The sequence below is a fragment of the Megascapheus bottae genome, chromosome 11 (genome assembly GCF_031878675.1).
Source record: "Megascapheus bottae isolate mThoBot1 chromosome 11, mThoBot2.hap1, whole genome shotgun sequence".
NCBI lineage: Eukaryota > Metazoa > Chordata > Mammalia > Rodentia > Geomyidae > Megascapheus > Megascapheus bottae.
Window position 1 is genome coordinate 32,085,930 of NC_143519.1, and position 24,394 is coordinate 32,110,323.

The 24,394-nt window shown below is 33.4% G+C and overlaps 1 long non-coding RNA gene and 1 pseudogene across 4 annotated transcripts in view; one reads left to right on the forward strand and one right to left on the reverse strand.

Moving 5' to 3' along the window:
• LOC150056880 (uncharacterized) overlaps positions 1-24,394 on the reverse strand; it is a 474,030-nt gene that overhangs the window by 79,262 nt on the left and 370,374 nt on the right. For 2 of the 4 annotated variants that reach the window (XR_016537004.1, XR_016537002.1), the window contains exon 3: positions 20,412-20,473. The exons of the other annotated variants lie outside the window; for them this stretch is intronic. This is a non-coding gene — a long non-coding RNA (uncharacterized LOC150056880). The remainder of the gene's footprint in view (positions 1-20,411; positions 20,474-24,394) is intronic. 4 annotated transcript variants of the gene reach the window in all.
• LOC150056881 (chromobox protein homolog 3 pseudogene) lies at positions 160-774 on the forward strand (annotated as a pseudogene).

A 24,394-nucleotide genomic window follows, 5' to 3' on the forward strand; every position in this document is an offset into this window, starting at 1 on the left:
AGAAAATTAAGAGAAAATCATTAAAGTATTCCTTAATTTGTAGGTCAGTAGATTATATTATAGAGTCCTAACCAATCCCATTTACTAATAATTTATAAAAGCAAAAACAAAACAAAGGAAAGTTTTATTCTACATCAAGAAATCAAGTACAAGGGAGACGCTGCTGCTGCACGATCGCGACCGGGAGCATCTGAGTAATAGCTCATCAAGTCTACAATTAAAAATGGCCTCTAACAAAACTACATTGCAACAAATGGGAAAGAAACAAAATGGAAAGAGTAAAAATGTTGAAGAAGCAGAGCCTGAAGAATTTGTTGTGGAAAAAGTATTGGACCGGCGTGTAGTGAATGGGAAGGTAGAATATTTCCTGAAGAGGAAGGGATTTACAGATGCTGATAATACTTGGGAACCTGAAGAAAATTTAGATTGTCCAGAATGAATTGAAGCATTTCTTAATTCTCAAAAAGCTGATAAAGGAAAGGACGGTACAAAAAGAAAATCTTTATCAAACAGTGAATCTGATGACAGCAAATCAAAGAAAAAAAGAGATACTGCTGACTAACCAAGGGGCTTTGCTAGAGGTCTAGATCCTGAACGAATAATTGGTGCCACAGACAGCAGTGGAGAATTGATGTTTCTCATGAAATGGAAAGATTCAAATGAAGCTGACTTGGTGCTGGCAAAAGAGGCAAATATGAAGTGCCTCAGATTGTAATTGCTTTTTATGAAGAGAGACTAACTTGTCATTCTTGTCCAGAAGATGAAGCTCAATAATTGTTTGCATTGTTTTTTTTATAAATATTTATACATATATGTAAAATCTGAGTCTTGGTTTTTGAATTAATGGTGTGAAACAACTACATTCTAATGAAAATCAAGTTTGATATGTTGGTTTTGAAAGTAGTATTGGGAGTTGTTGAGTTTGTTTTTTTTTTCCCCTCAATAGCACTGGTTACTTTGAGCAAATATAATTAAGGATTTCTGTAGTTGCTTCCTTTAATACCATGGTATATTTCCTCTGTATTCAGGACCAGATTTTTTTTTTAAATAAGGCAACTTTTTCTGGCAACTACTTAATCAGAACAACTTGTCTTTAACTGCTATGTTGAAGGACCATCCTGAATTTTTTTGTGTGTTTGTGTGTGTGTAAACAAAATACTTAACATGGGTAGTTTTTTTGTTTCAGAGATTTTGCTTGTTTAGAGGTGTTGGGCATCAGATCCAGAGCCTTGCATATGTAGGCAAATGATGTATCACTTTGTTACATCCCTGGCCCTTGTTTTATTTTGTTGTTGTTTAAGACAGGGTCACTAGGCAGCTCAGGCTGGCCTTGAACTTAGTAGGTAGCCAGGCTAGCCTCAACTTTAGGTCCTCCAGCCTCTGCCATAGATAGCAAATGCAATACGTTTGCAAAATGTCTTGAATGGAAAAGTGTCTATCAACAGCTTCCCTCACCCAGATGAAACAACTAAGATAAATTTTGACTTCCTTTCATTAAAAGTTTGTGTAATGAGCATTCCTTTACAGAGTATTAGAATCTGTATACTAAAAGCTCATAGATCATGAGCTATCTAAGACTGCTCATGGAAATGTAAAATCAACTGGTTAGAGATTTCAACTATTTAGGACCTGCTGGCCTAAATGAGTGGACAAAATTTTATAATTGTTGACCTGCATGCTCATTCCTAACATGTAGGCTCAATTTTTTTCAGTATTGGGTTACCGGTTCCACAAAAGCCAGAAAAACAACTTTGTAGTAATCAGAATGTTACCCAACTGTATATTGTTTACTTTATTGTAAATAATGGTGAACAGTGGTCAATAAATAGTTTTATATTCCTTTAAAAAATCAAGTACAAATGAGTAATATAAAATAATTAATTTTGATTAAGGCAGACTAAGCTCAGCTTTGAAGGGACAAAGTTTTAGCCATTTTGCTACTTTGTTCATTTTTTTCCAGTAATATTAAGGAACTATTAAAAAAATCTGCATAGAATAAGCCTTTCTTCTTGCAGTCCACCCAGTTCAGACACAGACAGTGCCAGTGCACTTTTCTTAATGATGATTTTTATTTCCACTTCTGCATCTACTTGTCCGACTAACAGTGAGTGAGAGACACAAGAAACAGTGTCAGCCAGTAGGCACGGAATTCAGAGTCACTTAGTAACCCAGCCTTGAGAAGTACAGTTTCCATGCAAACTTAACAGTCTATCCTTCCATATACCAGCAATCATTAGTGGAAAATCCAAGCTTGCCAGAGTAGTTTTATAATGAAAAGGAAGATGACATTGAATGATCATCTTAAAAAATCAGAGAGGAAACAAAACCATCATATCATTAACCATTCTCAGGAGAAAATTAAGGGTCTTAATGACACAAAATGTGATCTATATGGAAAATATGTATCATGCTCTTGATACTTAAAAGTGGTTACAATGTTTTGAAGATAGAATTACTATATAGATTTAACTAAAAGTAAAATATAAAATGTATGTTAACTTACTAGTCTAAATTCAAATATATGCTACCATAGAAAAAATTAAACTGAACCTTAAAATAAGGTTTATAAAAAATCTACTTAAATCTAAACTTATCTGGAAACAAAAAATTAATAATTTACTTCACCTCAGTTTATATAAATTATTGTTATTTATCTGACCATAGCTTTGCAGTTTACATTCAATATTATAAGGTAGACATTTGGCTGCATTACACCTCATTTAGGTGAAAAGAAAAAAAAAGTCATTAGTTACAAGAAATTGACCATATTTCCAAGAAGTTTTCCTTTCTATTGTAACATTTCCCTTATAAAATCTGTCAGTGCATATTCTACTCCAATGTTTTTTTTAATCCTGAGATACTCCTATTAATTCTTAAATAATTGCTAAATAATTATTTTGATAAGTAGAATATTTATATATATTAAATTTTTTTTCTGGTGATTTGCTTTTTATTTCTTACATTGCATTTTATGAATCTAAGGGTGTCCAAGAATTAAAAACAGAAAAACAGATTCAGCTTTGGGAACAGGTTCATAAGTCAGATAAAAATGGCTTGTGGATTTAGCAGATTATAACATCTTACATTCTGTCTAAGTTAATGCAGATTTGCTTCCGTTTCTCTGTAGTTTTTCTTTTTTTTTTTAAATTTTTTTTAAATTTTTTTATTTTTTATTGTAATTAGTAAAAGGGTTACATGATATTTGCCAGATAGAAGGTGCGTTAATTCACATACATTGATACCCTTTCACATGTCTTGGTACCCATTTCCCTCCCCCCCCACACCCCCCACCCGTCTTGGTTTATATATATATTAAATTTAACCACCTTATTTTTCATTTGAAACCAAGATTAACCCTAGATTAATAGTCCAACTAATATAATTCAATACTTTAAAATGATTATACTAAAGGCTTTCAAAAATGCCATAAGAGGATACTATTGGTACATCAGCAGTCAGTATTTTAATCTGATCTCAATATCTCTTTTTTTTCTTTTTGTTCCCTCTATATTTATGCATATCATACACATAAACACTGAAGTCTGACAAATATTTTTCTATTTCATAACTGTCTGAACACTCAAAACTTTGAATATTTTCATTTATTGTCTGATGCAAATAACATATATATGTTCTGTATACAGGTTTTCTGTTATATTATTTTTCTGTAGGGATTGACCTACAGTTTTGTGAGAAAGTATATTTCATTGAGACTATATTAGTCATGTTATCCAAGAGACATTTCCATTCTTTTTACTCATTGGGACTTCCTTATAGCTTAGAATCATTTATCATTTGTAATTCTGTATTTATTTGCACTGACATTCTTCATTTGCTCTTTTCATGCCATTCAATCCGTTTCCAAAAGAAGACACTTGAGATGATTTTTACTCACATTTATTACTTTGAATTTAATTATATGTCTGTACAACAGTAGACATTCATAGGTGAGTTAACAAGAGCTAACTTTGAAATTGATAGTGGTATCATGCTACAGATGGTGAATTTAACCCCATTTTACAGAAAACAAATGTTAAGTATAATGTTCTTTACCATTTAATCATATAAGGTGAGGAAGCTAGCCTCAATCCTCAACCAGTTTTATTTAAAATGTCTGGCAAACAAGTAGATAGAACAGACAGACAGGCAGACATGACGCAGATACACAGATACATAGACTTACAGTAGAAAAAACTTGAGAATAAGCAAGGTATAATGATACATAGATACCATCCCAGCCACTTAAAAAGACAAAAAAGAAGACTGCAAGTTTGATACTAGCCCAGGCACAAAGTTACTAAGATTTCATTTAGTAACAAAATTAAATGAAAAGAATCAATAGATAAAGCATTCGCTTATCTATTTAACTGGGCTCAATTACCAGAACAAAAAAAAAAATTCCTGGGAAAAAAAGTTGATCCATCATTATAATATATCTTAAATAATTGTCCCTCACTCTGTTCTGTTTCCTCATAGAGAATAATTTGGTTCAGTATTAACAACAATGCATAAATAATTTTTCATATTTGAACAGGTGTTTATATATATATATTTATATGTTTGAAGCTTTAAAATAAAATGTATTCACATCTTCAGGTCTGTCTTTTTTATCCAAAAAATAACATTCCAGAATAAGAGTATGTTGTGTTGAAAGTTTCTCACCCTTTGAGAATTGCTCATCTACATTTTGAGACTTATATAACTCTGAACATCAGGTAGCTAATGAGTATTCAGTAAAGTAGGTAATAATTCCTTTCCCCTTAATATCTATACACAGGTAGCACAGGAATTTAAATGACAAGTAATCAACTTCTGCTTATGAATGCCACTAGTACATGTCAATATATAGAACTGAAAAAAGATGCTTTGCTTCTTATAAATATTAATTTACTCTGTGGTAGATTTCTTTGGCAGTAATGAAATGTTACAATATTGTTTTTAGAGGAGATATATGGCATCTCAATGGGACAAGGCAGAGAGAATTTGAGCAAATCACTAGGGCACCTTTGAATCCCTACTAGCAGGACTTGTAATTATACAACTGTTCACTTACTTCATAATAATTGATAAAAAGGAAATTATATCAGATAAAAATAAGATCTATATAATATAGTCAAGTGGATAAAAATAATTTATTATTCAAATATCTGTATAAACTATGTAAAGTGACAGAAAACACTTTAAAAAAGTGGAAAATCTTTTTTCCCTTTTCTGGTGCAGATAATTCTTGACTCTTCAAAGTCATACTTTTATTTGTTCTCTAATGACAATGTGATTTTAAATGAAAGCAAGCTTTAATAATTTCTAAATACTTCCTTCAACACTACAGAGGAAGATACCCTTGTGTGTGTGTGTGTGTGTGTGTGTGTGTGTGTGTGTGTGTGTGTGTGTAGCAGTAGCATCCCAATGAAGAAAGAGCAACAGGGGCCGGGAGTTTGGCCTAGTGGTAGAGTGCTTGCCTAGCATGCATGAAGATCCGGGTTCAATTCCTTGGTACCACATACATAGAAAAAAAGCTGGAAGTGGTGCTGAGGTTCAAGTGGTCGAGCTCTAGCCTTGAGAAAGTTCAAGGACAGTGCTTAGTCCCTGAGCTCAAGCCCAGGACTGGCAAAAAAAAAAAAAAGAGCAACAATAGTTTTTGAAAAACAACTATCATTGTTCAATATCTTAACAATATTCTAATATCTATTTAAAATATTTTCTCCTCTATTTCTGGACATTTCTGGTTGAATATCCTGTATTCCTTGCCATGTGAATTGACATGTCTATGGATTTTATTTTTAAATGAAATACACAACCCTAAATCATCTGAGGTTTCTCTCTTGTTTCTCATTAGACATTTTTACTAGACACTGATATTTAAAGACAAACACAATAGAAGATAATGGTGGTACATGCCTATAAACTCAGGAGTCAAAAGAGAAGCTAGTTTGAGTTACATAAGGATTCCTTGTTTCAGAAGAAGGAAGGAGGGAGGGAGGAAAGGAAGGAAGGAAGGAAGGAAGGAAGCAGGGAGGGAGGGAGGGAGGGAGAGAGGGAGGGAGGAAGGAAAACAAAATTAATGTAATAAAAAACTGGTAGAGCCAGAGAATGAAAAGTCATAACCTGGCTCCACTGTTTTTGTTACCCTGTGTCTTGTATATATGTTTATGTGATTTGAGGATGTTAAGGGAAATAACAAAATGATGAGACAAAAGACAAAGGATGAACCGATGCAACACTAATACTCTCAAATCACTGTTGGAAATGGACTTTACAACTTGCAAGGGTGGTGGAGGGAGGGAAGCAGAGGGGAAGCAAAGTGGGAGGAAACAAGGCAGGGGTAACACTGCTAAACAAGAAGTGTACTCATTACCTTACTATGTGTTTGAAACTGCTTGTAAATCATTGTTGCAATAAAATTAAATTAAACTAAAAATCATGACTAGCCTCTATCAAGTCAATGAAACAAATCCTTCCATCTTGCACGGAGGCACTTGATATGCGCTCTTTCATTTCACACTATGGATGAAAATAGTATGGCTTATGGAGGAAAAAGTATGATTTTCATTTGCTATAAACTGCATAGGCCTTAATAATGATTTGTTTCGTTTCTTAAGTTTGGTTTTAACAGGGTAAAACTTACATTATTTAGATATACTTTAAAATGAATCTATTGTACTTATATAGTACAATGAGTAGCTAGGATTACAGGTGTAAGCCACTGCACCCGGCTTCATAGGTTTAATTCTTATTTTTCTATTGTACTTGCTGAGTTCTTTTACTTATGTTAGACCATGTTACTATTTTTTTAACTTTTATTTTATTACAAGAATGATATGCCTTATATTTGTAAGATAGTAAGTACCTTATTTCTTGAACATTGTTACCCCTTCCCATGTTTTTCTCCCACTTTCTCTCCTCTTCATCCTTTCCTAATTTGTAGAGTACACTAGGTACCAAAATCAGAAACAGCAACAACAGAGGAAAAGAGAAAAAGGGAAATAAAAGAAAAAAATTAAATAACTTCACACACTACACTATTCACACAGTACATTAAAAACACCAACCAGAAGGATAAATCTCTTATTTCCTATAGCTTTAATTCTTGATGCTTAGGAAAAAGATATCAGGAAGATCATGATTCAAAGTCAGCCAAGGTTAAAAAAATATATATATATGTATATATATATATTATAAGAATCTGTCTCAGTAGATGGTAGCCAAAACAGGAGGCTGACACTTAAGAATTCAGTTTCAGGCCAGTCTAGGAAAACAAAAGCCAACAACAACAATAAATATAAAAAGAAAAAGCAGTTTAACATCTCAACAGACAGCACTAAGAATAATGGAGCATACTCATCATCACACATATGGCCAATAAAAAAAAATGTAAATGACAGGAACATGGTCAGGACAGATAGGAATAACCAAAAAGCAAGGTACTATTTTGAAAATAATGCGTATACCCTGAAAATTTGGCTTAAGAGCAGAGCATCTGCCAGGCAAGCAGTTTGAATTGAGTTCAAACTCAAGTACTAGGAAAAACAAGAGGGGGGAAAAGAATTTTAATTATAAACCAAAACAATTCAGAAGATAGCTTGTTAGAAACTCATTTGAACTGAGTTACAGTTAACCTGCCTTCAAAGGAATATAAAATTTTCAGCAGCATAAACACACTCATTCATGCACAACAGCAAATGTCAACGGAAAAGGCTAATAGTTTCATAAAGAACCTTAACAGGAATACTGTATAATAAATGCCACGAGGTCTGACAGTTATAATCAGTTTGTAGGTTACCTTCAAATTTCCAAAGACAGGTTGGAAAATTAGGTTCATGAGTTCTCCAAGACATTGTAAAATAATCATGTGAGAATTTAAAATAATATCTAATTTAACAGTTACACTTATTTGAATCGTCTGAAAGGTTGACAGATCATATTCACAGATGATTGATTAAATTATTTGTTATTATATTACAAAATGATGTGCATTAAAATATTTTTATGAAATACTTTTCTGTTAGAATTCTAAGTATACATCCTGATGAATGTTTTCACAATCTATAAAAACATAAATTATCTTTTAAAGGAGTTTTTTTTACTGCAGTGAGTTTCCTTCTTCATGTATGACAAATGTTCTGTTATCATCTGATGGCCAATTTACAGATTCTATTCCAGGATCACAAAGTGCTCAGTAGTAAATAGCATGACGAGTACAAATCACTGTCAAACCAATCCCCATTGTACTATGACACATTAATGGCCTTCCTTCCTCAGTCTCCCATAAGTGAAATGAAGCTTAACCTCTAGAAGTCTTACAGCTTTTATACACAGTGAATACTCATTAAAGAGCCAGGAAAATATGTAGTAGGTCTCATGATTGTTAACCCAATGAACAAGTCACTGTTGTGGTGTACCGATAAGTCGCTCTTAATGGGATGGGTCTTGGACTATGAGGATGTAATGAATGGAATACGAGAAGTATCTAGTATATATTTGTACTAGATTTCTATTTGAACCAATTTCTATGTTACATAGAAATTGATTGTCTAGAATAATTTCTAATATGTATAAATGACAAAGTGGTCTATTCATCAAATTCTCTCACAATTACAAGTAAAAAGAGTGACTACGATTTATCTTTATATTTTTATATCTCACTCATGAGTTATAAAAATCTTCTTTTTCTTTTTGACTGACCCATAGCAGTTATATAATATATATATGTATGTATATGTATGTGCATAAAACTACATTTTATCCCTACATATAAGTATCTAATGAAAAATAGCTGATAATTATAAGACAATGAGAGCACAGTTTCATTACATGACTTTGAAAACATTTTAGGTATATTAAAACACTAGTAGTACTTCTTAAAAGAGGTTTACTAGAATGCCAGGATTAAATGTCATTTTAGGTTTCCTGGACACTTTAAAAATATCTACACGAAAAAAATGTAGTATTTTTAAATGGAATATAACCTAACTTATCCCAAAATTGTTTAAAACCATTGAGAGGAGCAGGAATAATGATGCACTACTAACTAATAAATCTTGTAGATTGGACAATATTTTAATCAAAACTTTTTCTTCTCTAAAAAAGAATAGATTAGCTAGCTAACTCCACAAAGTTGTTGATTTGAGAATTGTTAAGTGCGAGTTACTTTATCATGTGTTTAATATCTGAGAAGCATTAGATAAGACCAATTTACTACTGTACAGTTCTTTAAGGAAGATGCTACTATTACCCACATTTTTTAAATGTGAAAAAATAGGAAGATTTTAAGTAAAATTACTTCTTTAAAAAGAAATTATCTCATAAACCCTGAAAGTAGGATTCCCTCTTTTTTATCTAAGCTTCTAGCAGGTAATATTATAATATGTAACCTGAAATGGAAAACCAACTATGATATATTTTGTAATCGTTAATGATTTGGGTATATATATTAATATTATCACTGGATTACACTAGCCTATAGAAAAGCCATAGTATGTAGATTTGGGGGTTATTTTCTAAGTTTGTTTGTTGGTGTTAAGACTTGAGATACACAATGCACTAAATAGAAACATTTAGAAAATGTAGTAGCAACTTATAATACTGACAGTCATCAGCCTGAGAGTTAGCATTTTGTGAATAAATTTTAAAAAATGGAAGACATAACAATTGTAGAAAATTATTGTTATTAGTAATCATTTTAAATAAAATGAGGAATATTCTATCTTATTGAGAAATGGTGATTGTCTTAACATAATTATGGAAATCAGCAGTCCATAAAGAAGAATATTCTTTAAGCTAAGGATATATTTTTAACTTAAAATGTAATTAAAATAACACATTATATATTTAACAAGAAAAGAATTCAAAGCCAAGATTTGAATTTAATCATTTTTCTGTATCTTTTATGATTTTCCCTTTCCTATTTTCTTACTTTTATTAGTTGAACAAAATAGTTGCCTTTTAACAAATCATCTCATAAATATTATATAATCCGATTAATATCACCTCTTCACCATTGTCATCAATATGGCCCCTACTCATCCTTTCCCTCTTAATTTTGTAGGATGTACATATATGAATGTAATAAACAATTTTCCCCTCTTTTCTTCATTCTTCTACTCCTTTCCCTTTGACACCATTCTACCACTTTTGAGTACCTATTTCCTGGTGTTTTATTTTGCAGAACTTTAATTTTGCACACCTAGGGAATTTACTGAAAACAATTCTTGAAACTACAATGTTTCAGTTAATATATTTTTACACACTTGCACTCCACCCAACGTATTTACTTATGATATTTTAAACAAAATATTGCATCCCATACGAAGGGAAACAAGCACCTTTTGTGTTTCTGGGAATGACTTATTGCACTTAACATCATTGCTTCCAAGTCTACCATTTCTTTAAAAAAGGTCCAATATCTTTGCTATGGTAAATAGTGCTGCAATGAACATTGTTGTGCTGGTGGAGTTGGTATGTCTTTGTTTCTGGATGATTGGGTAAATGCCAAGTAGTGGAATTGCTGGGTCATAGGGGAGCACTATGTTTAGTCTTTTGAGGAACTTCCATATTCCATAGTGGTTGAACGAGTTTGCACTCCCACCAATAGTGTAGTAGTGATTCCTCCTGGCCACATCCCCTCCAGCATCTGTTGTTATTAGTTTTATTGATCCTGGCTATAGCAAAGATATGGAACCAACCTAGATGCCCCTCAGTTGATGAGTGGATCAACAAGATGTAGTATTTGTACACAATGGAATTCTATGCTGCTGTCAGAAAGAATGACATTGACCCATTTGTTAGGAAATGGAAAGACTTAGAAAAGATCACATTAAGTGAAGTAAGCCAGACTCAAAGGAACTTAGGCTCAATGGTTTCCCTCATTTGTCATAATCAGTAGAAACCTTGGGCTCTCCTAGCAGAGATTTGCAATAGAGCAAAACCTTGATACAAAAGGCCATATAGTAAGATGCTAAATGAAAGGATCTCTAGGATATGGAAACACAAGCCATATAATGAATGATTGTTGTCCTTAATGTACTATGTTATCTCTCATCTCTTTTGCTGTCCCTTGGTTATCTCATATTGTTACAGTATCTCACTTTGTTACATGATATATCGGATATATTTGTATTTGGTTACTTGAAATTGGATAGGGAAGGGGGGAAAACAAGATGAGGGGTGGGATGGGGGGAGGGAAATGGGGACCAAGACATGTGAAAGGGTATCAATGTATGGGAATTAATGCACCATCTATCTGGCAAATATCATGTAACCCTTCTATTAATTACAGTAAAATTACATAAAAAAGGTCCAATATCATTCTTTGTAATGGATGAATAAAATTCTACTGTGTATATATACCAAGTTTCTCCATCTATTCATCTGGAGGGCCATGAAGGGTGATTTCACACCTAGAATACTATGAACAGTTCTGCAATAAGCATGTTTGGGTTAGTGATATCACTGTATCCTGTTTCATATTTTTTTGGAAAATGACCAGGAATGGAATTACTCTGTCGTATGTTAGTTCTATTTAACTCTATTTAGTTCTATTTAGTTAGTTCTATATGTTAGCTCACTTTTGGAGGAGAATTCATATTGCTCTCCAGAGGGGTTGGACATTCCTACCAACAGTGCATTAGTATTTCTTTTGTACTTCATCCTTGCCATCATCTATTTTGTTTCTTTACTTGAAAATGACCACTTTAACAGGGTTAAAGTAAAATCTCAATGTTTTTGTAATTTCCTTCATGGCCAGAGATGTTGAAAATTTTTATGTGACTATTGTCCAGTCTTAATTATCTTCTGAGAAGAATCCCTTTAGCTCATTAGCCCATTTATTAATTGGGTTGTTGCTTTTTGAGGGTTTAAAATTTTAAGTTCTTTGTATATTCTGGATATTAGGCTAGTGCTTGCCCCAAATCTTCTCCCATTATGCAAGCTTCTTAGCTTTTTCATTATACACTTTTGTTCTAAAAGCAGGAATGATGAAAACTTAAAAAAAATTGAAAAAAGAAATTTAAGCAGAACTAAGGAAGTGGAAAAGCCTCCCATGCTCCTGGATTGGAAGAATTAACATCATGAAAATGGCAATCCTGCCAAAACTGTATACAAATACAATGCAATACCTATTAATATCCTAACATCATTCTTTAGTGAAATAGAGGCAGAAAACTAAAAATTCATGTGGAATAATAAAAGACCCCATACCAAAAACAATCCTTAGCAGAAAGAACAGCAAAGAAGGAATATCAATACCAAACTTCAGACTCAGCTACAAAGTTATTGTAGTAAAAACAGCTTGGTACTGACCAAAAAAATAATAATAATAAAATAAAATAAAACAGGCCTAAGGAACAGTAGAATGGAACTGAAGACCCAGCTATGAAAACAAGAGGTTGATCTTTGTGATTGCTGTTCTAAATATACTATGTGAAGTTATTCCTTTTCACTTTTTTTGTCCTCACTGTTTATCCTTATGTTGTTATTGTATTTGACTTGGTACCTGGTATATTGTATATATTTGTGTATTTAAAATAGGAAAGGAAAGAGGTGAATCAAGCTGATTGGGAGGAGCTGTTGGGCGGGAAAGTGGAAGAAAAAATGGCAAGAGGTATCAATTTTCAAGAAATACTGCACCACTACCTACCAAATGTAACTCTAACCTCTGTATACATCACCCCCCAAATAAAGTACATTAAAAAATAATATCTTTCCTTTACACCAACTATATGACAAGACAAAAATCAGGAAATAAATTATTTCCAGTAAACCCCTCCCCAAACAAAACAAAACAACAACACCTTAGGAGTGAAAAGATGTGAATGACAAGATAAAATAATGGCATTTGCAGGGAAGTGGATGACTCTAAATAAAATCAGGTTGAATGAGACAAGTCAAGACCAAAGGAACAAAAGATGCATGGTGTCCTTAATATGTGGCTATTAGACGCAAACAGTACAAGAGCTAAGATTCAATATTTGCATACCCAATGTTATGGACATGGTATTGGAATTATAAACACAACTACATAAATATAAAATCTATGACTCTATAGATAAAATGTTTTATGACATAGATTAATATATATCTATGACATATAAACTCTCAGCCTAATTATGTTAAAAAATCTAAGTACTAGTGATTGTATATAGATATTCCCTTCTTGAATACTTGTTTGTTAAATATGTCATTTGAAATATCATGTGCAAATCAATGCTAACAAATTCTTTAATAAAAAATTTAGAAGGTCTTTGAAAGACTTTGGGAAATGGAAAACCTTTTGTGAACCTAGCTTGGAAAAATCTTACTTTGTGAAAATGATAATCTTGCTGGAAATAATCTACAAATTTATTACAATACACATCAAAATCTCAACATTATTCTTCAATGAGATAAGAAAAGTAATCCTGGTTTCCCTCATTTGTCATAATCAGTAGAAACCTTGGGCTCTACTAGCAGAGATCTGCAATAGAGCAAAATCTTGATACATAAGGCCATATAATGTAAAGCTAATTGAAAGGACCTCCAGGATATTGAAACAAAAGCCATATAATGAATGATTGTTGTCCTTAATGTACTATGTTGTCTCTCATCTCCTTTGCTGTCCCTTAGTTATCTCATATTGGTATAGTATCTCACTTTGTTATCTGACATATTGAATTTATTTGTATTTGGATATTTGAAATTTGATAGGGAAGGGGGGAAAACCAAGACGGGTGGGGGGTGTGGGGGGGGGAGGGAAATGGGTACCAAGACATGTGAAAGGGTATCAATGTATGTGAATTAATGCACCTTCTATCTAGCAAATATCATGTAACCCTTTTACTAATTACAATAAAAAGAAAAAAAAAGAAAAGTAATCCTAAAATTTATATGTAACAACAAAAGACCCCAAATTGTAAAAGGGTTCTTTAGCAGACAGAATAGTGCTGGAGGAATAGCAATACTGTATTTGAAAACTAGTTACAGACATATCCATAGTGATGAAACAGCTAAGTATTGGTACAAAAACATGGCTGAAGATCAGAGGGCTAGATAAAACACAAAGAAATGCACAGACATGTAGCCAGTTAATATTGGGTAAAGGAGGTAAGCACATATGTTGAAAGAGTCTCTTCAGCAAATGATGTTGGCAAAACTACATAGCCACATTCAGAAAAATGAAACTAAATCATTATGTGTCACCTTGTATTTTTATCAGTTCAAAATGGATTGAATACCTCAAGGGAATACATGAAACTACTGGAAATATCAGGGAAAAAATATTAAGGCTCCTGGAAACATGTAGAAACTCCTTGAGCAATGGTCTTGATGCACAGGAAGAAAAAAAGACTTCATAAATTTAACTGCATCAAATTAAAATATTTCTGCATGGCATAGGACATAGCTAACAAGGTAAAAAGACAGCCTGCTGATTGGGAGAGGATTATTATAGCTACATCAGACAATGGATGAAAGGAAATGTTAGAAGAGTAGATATGGTCATCATTTAATGGAAAACAAAAAATCTCTTAAAGTAGAATCTTTATGTCAGAATTTTGTCAGTTCCAAATTTGCTCAGTGAAAACAAATGCATGTCTTGAAAGTAATGCTTACAACAAGGTAAGCTATAAGGAGTCTCACTAATGGTATGCTAAAATCTCAAGTGGCCAATCTCACCTACAACTCCTGCTGATCTTGTCTCTTCTGATCTTATGAAATGTAAGGTTTTGTTCTTAAATCTATATTTCCTTTAAAGTTAATTTCAAACAACTGTCTTCAGGTCATGCTTCAGCCTTAGGTTCTTTTATACAGTTATAAAATTTTAATCATTTGGAGTGAGGAACTATTTGAAAAATTTCTTATAACAATTTTAAATATTGATGAATAATAAAGATAAAGTATTATTTTCAAATTCATCCAAATCTTTAACCTCAGTAGTTTTTTTTTAGTTAGTTTGTTTACTTCAATCACCTTACTAAGCTTCACTATAAGAATGTGAATTTGTGAAGGCAGTTACATTTTATATTGTGTTTGTTAAGGAATATCACAGGCACATGTCTTTGTAGATTTTAGGTTATTTTTTGTTTGGTAAGTAAATATAGATAAATATGTAAAATGGCTATGTGTATGAAAAAAATTTTTTTAATAAATTAGGAAAAAATGTGTATGCATCAACAGGATATAGTGTTTGTCTAGCATGTGCAAGGGTCCAGGTTCAGTTCCTACCACTTGGTTAAAATGACTTGATAAATTGGAAAATCTCATTAATGTTAAATTTATGACATTTGTGGGAAAAATGGCATAAGTTGCTATCATACGGCAAATGGCCAAAAAATAATGATTTGTTTAGCTTATGTTTTGGAAATTTAAGAATCAAAAAGATGTGACCTGTAACTGTTACATGAAAAGCATTACTAAAATTATCTCATTTTTTAATAGTCTGTTTCATTATGTGTTCCAGTTGAATTCATTAAAATTGGCTCTAAATTAACTTACTGATAGCAACTGGAATGTAATACTTTTTTTTCCAGTTCTGGGACTTGAACTCTGAGTCTGGGCACTGTCTTTTAGCTTTCTCAGGGCTAGGGCTTTACTACTTGAGCCACAACAACCCTTCTGACTTTTTCTATGTATGTTGTACAGAAGAATGAAACTCAGGGGTTCCTTGCTAGGCAAACACTCTACCACTAGGTCCCATTTCCAGCCAATGCACTACATTTCTATCTCTGATGATGATAACATTTATATTTGCAAGACAAAGGGCATTGCTTTTAGTTTATAAATTCATATTTTTACTATGCAATGATCTTCAGTGTTATCATATAAATCCTAATTTTGTGGAAATAAAATAGTTTTTTATTCATTCTTATTTGCTTTTTATTCTCATATACCCTAAAATAAGGACATCACATTTTCTTTTTTAATTTAATTTATTTCTTGCAGAGCTGAGGATTGAACTTAGGGCCTTGTACTTGCCAGGCAAATGCTCTGCTGAGACTTTGCAAATTCTTCTGCTGAGCTAAATGCTAGCACTAAGAAACAACATTTACATTGCATATGCTTACTCTGTTTAAATATCTGTCATTCTAGCTCATCAATGACTTTATGTCAATAAGTATTTACAAATAATTTGGAAATAATGTGGTTTGAGGCCAGATGCTGGTGGCTCTTCTCTGTAACCCTACTTGCTATTGAGAAGTCTGAGTTCTAAGGATCTATTTTTAAAGCTAGCCTGAGAAGGAAAGACTATGAGACTCTCAACTCCAATTAACTCTAAAGAAATGAGAAATGGAGCTGTAGCTCAAATGGTAGAGTGTTACCCTTGAGCAATATTAAAGGCAAATAGGCCCTGTACTCAAGCTCTATGGTCAGCACACATATACACATACACACACACACACACTATGTAGATATAACACATAATTTCTAATAAAAATGATTTGCTGAACATTCTTCTTTATGACCAAAGGTGATATTTCAAGTTTTTATGAAAAGATTTACAAAAATATATTTAAAACTCCATTTTCTTTTCATAAATGTTTATTTTCTTTGCAATTCAACTTAAACTTACTCATCTACAAGAAGTAGCATTATAAAATGAAACTAAGTTATATAGAATAAAATTCATGGATTCAAAACAAACTAAAATGAAACACATTCATTTCTTGTGATTATGAAGCCAACTACATATTATAGATTTCAATAAAATTTTATTAAATGCAAATAAATTTTGGTGCATTGTTATTCTATATGATATTTAATATTAATCACACAAATAGAAAATTACTGTCAAATATAGCATAATAGCTGAAAATTAAAAAAAATTTACAGGAATAGTGTGATAGGATCAATGAGCTCCTGGAGCAAGTGTGAACTCTCACAATAAAGAAATAAAGAAATACTGATATATAAATATACAATCCAGGGACGAGAGGGTGGCCTACTGGTAGAATGCTTTACTTTCTATGCACAAAAATGGAGTGTCAATTACTTGACACCTCATACATAGACAAAGTTAGAAGTGGTACTGTGGTTCAAGTGGAAGAGCTCTAGGCTTGAGAAAGCCCAGGCTAGTGCACAGGCCCTGAGTTCAAGCCTCAGGACTGGCAAAAATTTAAAAAAAAGAGCTATATATGATCTAACACAATGTAAATATGAAATATATATAAATATATATACATATAATATATAATTACGGTGATTATCTGATTTCCCACAAAGAAGGTTATTCACAATGGAAGAGCAAAAAAGTGATCTCTGCCTAGTTATTGATACAAAAGTAAGAAGGGAGAGTTCTTGTGTACCTGAAATATGTCCAGAGATATTTATACAAAGAGGACACAAAGATAGACAGCCTTACAGCGAGAAATACAAATAGGTAGATAGATAGACAGATTTAGACTTACAGAGTTGAAACCAGACAGGGCAGACTAGTTCTTGAGATTCTGTCTCCTAAATCACCAGTAGAAAGCAGACCAGTAATGTGACTCATGTAGTAAAGTGCTAGTCCTGAGTTTAAACCTCACCCTCAATGATTTACATGCTATAATTAAACCTTGAAACCAGAATATAATGATGATAGCTTTAAAGAATGCTAGATTCAATACATGATACATATCAGCATTCTTCATAATACAAAATTGTTTTGTGTTTTTTCTTTACCTTATCAATCAGTACTAACTTTTCAATAATATAAGTTGTACATGATTCCAGACATGAGGATTAATTTCAAATTAACTCCATATTTTTATTTAAAAGGTAAGTTTTCACAGTGAGACTTATCCCAAATATTTTTTTTTCTAAACAGCAACAAAGTTGTAGATCCATCATCTGTCCTAGAAAAACACACTTCCCAAGCATAGCAAGATGTAATTACAGCTACTAAGGACACAAAATTAAATCACTGTCATAAGAAGCTGACTAAGTAAAAGCCTAAAAAAAAGGAGTCAGTTACAAAGACTTCAATTTGTATGGTTCAAGTAGTGGGCAACAAAGTCCTGAACTTAGTCTCCAGCCTTCCAAAATTTTATGCAGAAGGCCAAAATACGGGGATAAAATAATTTCCCAAGTTTTCTGGTCTATAGTTTTGTAACAAGACAAAAGAAGTTTGGAAAAGAGAGCAAACTAAATAAATCCTGAAGATCTGTGTTAACATGCCTTAAATGTGTGATAATGGACAGGGCAGTTGCAGACCTAGACTATTTTAAATGGCCACATAATCCTCAAGGACATTTCAATATCCGATGTTAATCTATGAGCTCATGTTTTGGCTTTCTGGAATAATAGTTAAGTAAAGAACAGTGATGACAAGCCTCAGAACTAACCAACCCCTTGTTGGTAACAGAAAATGTTCTAGAGAATGCCACAGAAATCAAGACACAATAGCCTTTGATTCTTTTGTGAAGAAGACTAAGTAGTATACACAGATTTTTCCAACATTCCACAAAGTTGATGAATGTATGGACAAAAGTATTAAACACATTTCTATTTGGGGCAGAGAGCAGTTATTTTCTGAAGTAGTCAAATGAAGTTGAAAAGGTAAAATAACTAGGCTAATGTTCAGAAGAGCATACCATTTCCCAGATTCATTGTTAAATATGGTTTCAATATGATGCTATTAATTATATTTATACAGGGTCATCATATACTTAGTTAGGAGAAATGTGCAGCAAAAAATATCCATCTCAGAAGACCACATAGAGATGAAGAATTAAGAGAAGTTGTGTTGTTCACAGGTAGAATAAAATGCCAATTAAAGGAAAATATCAAACTGACCTTTGATTTTTTTCCATACAAAGAGCCAATACTAGAAGCCAATTGAAAAACACTTATGTTCTTCTGCTAGAGAGAATACAACCAATTATCTTTTTTAACCACATTGTTGCTTCATGCCCTTTGGTAAGTTATAAAAATTTAGTCAAGAGGTGAAAGCAAATCCTTTAAGTGCCATATAACTGTTAACAAGACGATAATATAGCTAGTGAAATCTCACTAAAGTCAGATTTTTCAGCAACTTTGTATGAAACCACAAAATAATGAGAAATTCCCTTCATGATTAAATTATGTAAATCATTTTAACACAGGGAAGCTACTTCTATTTCTAATTTGAGAACAAGATTTGATTTTAAGAGTTCTAAACACATTGTTTTACATTTATTTTAATATTTTTTGTTGGGGGAGAGTCTGTTTCAAAGAAGCATTCACTATGTCAGATCACCCTTTAACATACAGCCCTGTTTGGTGAAATTACTCTTCCACAGCTCCAGTTAGCTTTACATAAACCTCATCATTTTCCCCAATCCTATGTCAATATTTTCCTTCTTTTACGGTGAGAGAGATACAATTGTTACTCTAGTTAACTTTCTTGGTTTCAGCAAATCTATCCTTCTGGACTGCAATATGTCCCTTGAAATTATCTGATGTGTTTCTTAATAACAGCCATGAACTCATCCTACAAAATATTTCTCTATTTTCCCTCTATTAAAATCAGATCCTTCCAGAAGCAGGTGGCTCACACGAGTAATTTTTTTTTTTTTTTTTTACCAGTCCTGGGTTTGAGCTCAGGGCCTGAGCACTGTCCTTGAATTTTCTCTAGGCTAGAGCTCTACCACTTGAGCCTCAGCGCCACTTCCTGCCTTTTTTTCTACGTACTTGGTACCTAGGAATCCAACCCAGGTCTTTGTGCATGCTAAGCAAGCACTCTACCACTAGGCCTAACTCCAGGCCCCATACATGTAATCTTAATTAATCAGAATGCTGAGATCTGAGGATGGTAGTTTGAAGCCAGCACAGGAAGGAAAATCTGCGAGACTTTTAATTCCAACCAACTTCCAGAAAGCCAGAAATGAAGCTGTTGCTCATAGAAGTAGAGCACTAACCTTGAGCGAAAGAACTCTGAGACTGTTCAAGCCTCATAACCAACAACAACAGAGATGTCTTAACCATGTATATATGTACATGGTTACTTCTTTATTATTATTAACTTGATGTTTGTATTTATGTCTGAAATATTTTTTCTTTATTTCTACTTTGTTTCATTATACTTTATTATAATACATACAATATATAATACTTCATTATATCTATCATTTTTAAAATAAATTTAATCTTCATATTTTGTGTAAGTAATAAAGTACCTGTAAAAATAATCCTTTAGATTGAAACTTTTATAAAATTTCCTTTATTGGATTGTTGTGCACATATACTTACAATTCTTAATTTTGTGCCTTTTGTTGTTTTCCAATATTTATAGATTGATTTTGTGTCTCCAGTGAATTTTACTCTAAAAGTAAAAAATTGAAATATTTTTCTAAAATTTAATGAATGTTTTTATATTGCAGGGATGGTTCCCTAAAGCCCTGGAATTATATCTCCTAGTTTCATTTATCATTGTTGACAAGTAAAGTTATAAAAATACCTCTTTTTCTCTAGAGAACTCTTACAGATAGACAATGCAGAGAAGAGCCTTTCTTTACATCAAGTTGGTCATCCATCTTACATTTACCTGGAAATTTAAAAAAAATATTGCTTTATAATATTGTATTAAAGCAATTCCAAACTAGTGATAAAACATTTCATTACCTAAAACATGACCTCAATTACTGAGGGAACAAAGAGAGTTTGCAAGTGAAATTAGTCTGACCATTCAGAAGGTAGTCTCTACCCAGGCATCTTTAATTCCTGTCAACCACTGCTTTATGCTTGTGTAAATCTTCCAGGTTATTTTTTATAAATATTGTTCAAACTTCTGTTTGTGAGTGTTTGTCATGTACAGGAACTCAGGGCCTAGGTGCTATCCCTAAGCTTTAATGATCAGGGCAAGCTAATGCTCAACCACTTGAGCTACAGCTCCAGGCTTTTTTTTTGGGGGGGGGGTGAGGGAGAAGGTTTAGGAGGTGAGCAATTGAAGATAAGAGGGTCTTAGACTAATCTGTCAGGGTTAGATTCAAACCAGGATCCATACATGACAGCCTCTTGAGTAGCTAGGATTATAGGCAATAGACATTGGTTTCTGGGTTCCAGATTCTTACAATACAAGCCATGGCTTAGTCTTAGGGTAGTCTCAGAAGGAAATATAAATTCTGTTCAAAGTCCTTCAGAAACACATTTTTACTTCCACACATTTGTATTGAATAATTTATCCTCAAGTTTTAAAAGTTTTAAAGTATCTTCAAATGTGGTGAGTGGAGTAATTTTCCACAGTGAAGCAAAGAAATGCCATTAACTCTGAACCTTTATTAGATTTAGTAAAATACCTTTTGTCTAGTGTTTCTTTTTACTATAAACAATGTTAGATCATTGTTTATAAGGATATGCTAGATATAATAATCATGTAAGAAGTTAATTTGTTCTGGAGTAATATAAGCTCTTCATCCTACTAAAGTCTCCATTCCCATAAATTTTTATCTCTTATGTTTCCTCATGTCATATGTCAGCTTCAATTCTACCAATTTTTAAGAGATATTTATAACACACGTAATCTGCATTTATTAGCAGTCTTCAATGAGTTTCCTAATTATGTGGTTTCTTTATTTATAATGTATTGTAAAGGTGAACAGGGTGGTGCAGTTAAAGAAGTAAGGAAATGAGTACTTTTTAAAAGCTATTGCTGTGTTATGCCATAAATATGACATAAACCAGAATATATAGACCTTCCACTTGAGACTACTACTGCATCCCTCTTTTGTTCTTGAAGGATGAAAATCTGAAGTTTATAGTCAATGCCTATTGTGATAAAATAAGAAAAGGCCTTTGTCTCTATGAGAAATTAAATGCAAGTAAAGAAGTCTAATATGACTTGGTAGATGGCACTCCAGGGACTGAGTGTGTGTTATTGTATCTTCCTCTGAATATGTGGTAAGCATTGTACATTAGGTGTTTGTACACCTTGCACCATAAATGAAATGCTATATTTTTTCCCTCTGGTCAGACAAGAGCTATATCTAGTAAAGTACAAATTAGATGCTGTACCTTGAAACCTGCCAGTAATGAACAGAGCAAAATGCATTCTGAGTGCCTCCTCCTTTTTATGCCATCAGGGCTCTAGACAGTCCTCTAACAGAAATTGATCCTAAGTAAGCTTTAGGACCACAGAGAACTCAGGCAGAGAGGAAAAAAAGGAAAAAAAGGAAGAATACCAGCACAAAATGAGAGCATGGAGCTCCGCCGCTGAGCAGTGGGGAGACAAAGGCTCTTTTGAATCAGAACAGAGAAGGCGCTCCACAGCAGAGCAGACTGGCTGTAGACAGAGCCATACAGAGCCTGCTCGAGCCCAGAGCCAACAACAGGCCTTGCATGGACCTGCGACCTGCCAGCTTCACTGAACTGGAGAATCCAGCAATTTGTGAGTACCTCCGAGAAGTTTCCACTTCTTCTCCGGGAATGGCATTGGGAGGGAGGCCCTCCCCCACCAGCTGAGAGCAGTGCCATCTTTTTTTTTTTTTGCCAGTCCTGGGCCTTAGCTCAGGGCCTGAGCACTGTCCTTGGACTTTCTCAAGGCTAGAGCTCTACCACTTGAGGCTCAGCACCACTTCCGGCTTTTTTCTATGTATGTGGTACAGAGGAATCGAACCCGGGTCTTCATACATACTAGGCAAGCACTTTAACCACTAGGCCAAACTCCCACCCCAGCAGTGCCATCTTGACTGCTGGAAACGACCTGGCCAAAACAATTGGAGCCTGAGTGGTGTTGCTGACAGTGCCAACTTTTTATCTGGCAAAGTATTTCCCAGAGATCCCTTAGTCAGAAATCCGGTCCCAGAGCTGCTGAAGTCCATCCCTCTGCACCACCCACAGACCTGGTAAACAAAGCCGCCCTCTTTCAGCTTTGTTTTACCAAACAAGCAATCTGATCCGAAAAACCGCAAAGCCAAATCACAAGAGAAAAAGACTTTGTGAAGTGTTTAGATCCCGAATTTAGTGGAGACACAAGTTTCCTAACCTCTTCCCGCACCAAAAAAAAAAAAATTGAAGAATACTCTTTTTTAAATTTTTTTACCCCATTTCATTTGCATTTTTGAATGTTCTTGTTTTTCTCTTTGCCATTTAACCTACACCTATTTTTTCTAATGTTATGATTAATTCTTTTTTTTTCTTTTTTTCTTTTTTTCTCCTCTCTTTTCCCACAATCCTGCTGTCACTGTGGTTGTTCTTAGAAACACAGTGACAGCTCTGGGTACAGTTTGAATAAAAATGATATCCATATCGATACAGTCACCTGCTTTTTAAATTCCGGGTTCTCAACCCCAGTATCTCCTGGGTAAGAACTCAGAAAAGTGAGGAATCTCCCCCCACCTTATATCTTTTTTTTTCTTTTTTTTCTTTTTGTTTTCATTGTGTGTGTGTGTGTGTATGTGTGTGTGTGTGTGTGTTGTTTTATTTTGTTGCTGTTTTGTTTCTTTTTTCTTTTTTTTTCTTTCTTAAATTGGTATCATTGAAATCTCCTATATCAACCTCTCTCTTTTCTCTATATATTCTTCTTATCACTCTTCTTATTTTGATAAGTTTTATCTAAGTTCACCTAAACTTTCTACACAAATACTCTACCTGTCTATCACCTTAGGTCAGTTATCCTTACACAATACCCTTTTTTCATTCCTATAATATTCTTACACTCTTGTATTATTCTGTTCCTACCTCCCTTGTCATCTTTCATATTATTTTTCTATCTCTGGTGCTCAGTTCATCCTTCAACTCTTATAATGCATGGATCTACATTTGATGGTTGTTGAGCAATGCTGTGTAACTAGGTGTTCAATTATACTCTAGGTCCAGAGGGAAATACAATAGAGATTGGATTGAGGGGCTTATTGTTTTGGTCATAAATTGGTCATCTGTGATTGTATTAGATTTGTATGTAAGTGTACAAAAAGAAAGAGAGCGTATTATTACCAATCTAAAAGAGCTAATATCTATTGTCAGCCAACTGAAAAGTTCTAGGTTGGTTATATCTGAAAAATTATAATCTTGTTTAGTATTAATCTTGCTCCCATCCTCAAATGGGCAGAACAAGAAACTCACAAAAAGTGTCCAATCAAGGAACAGCATCTCCCACCCAACATAAACAGGCAATGGAGCAGTCAGAGGCAAATCTAGAGGAGAGCCTTCCAAGTGCTATACAAATGCAACTGATAAACATCATTAATGAAAAATGTGAAAACATAAAGAAAGAGATAAGGGAGGAAGCCACAACTAAACAAGAGGAAACCATAAACAAGGTGATATGTGAAAAGGGGGAAGCCATAAAGGAGGGCAAAATAAAGGTTTTTCAAAGAAAAATGGATGAATTCATAGAATCCACAAACAAAAATGTGACTGATCTCCAACAAATGTCCAAAGAGAATAAAGCTGCTGAGCTAACCATTCAAATGGAAATCAAGGAGCTAAAGAAATCCATACATGATCTAAAACAAGAGATGCAAGGCAT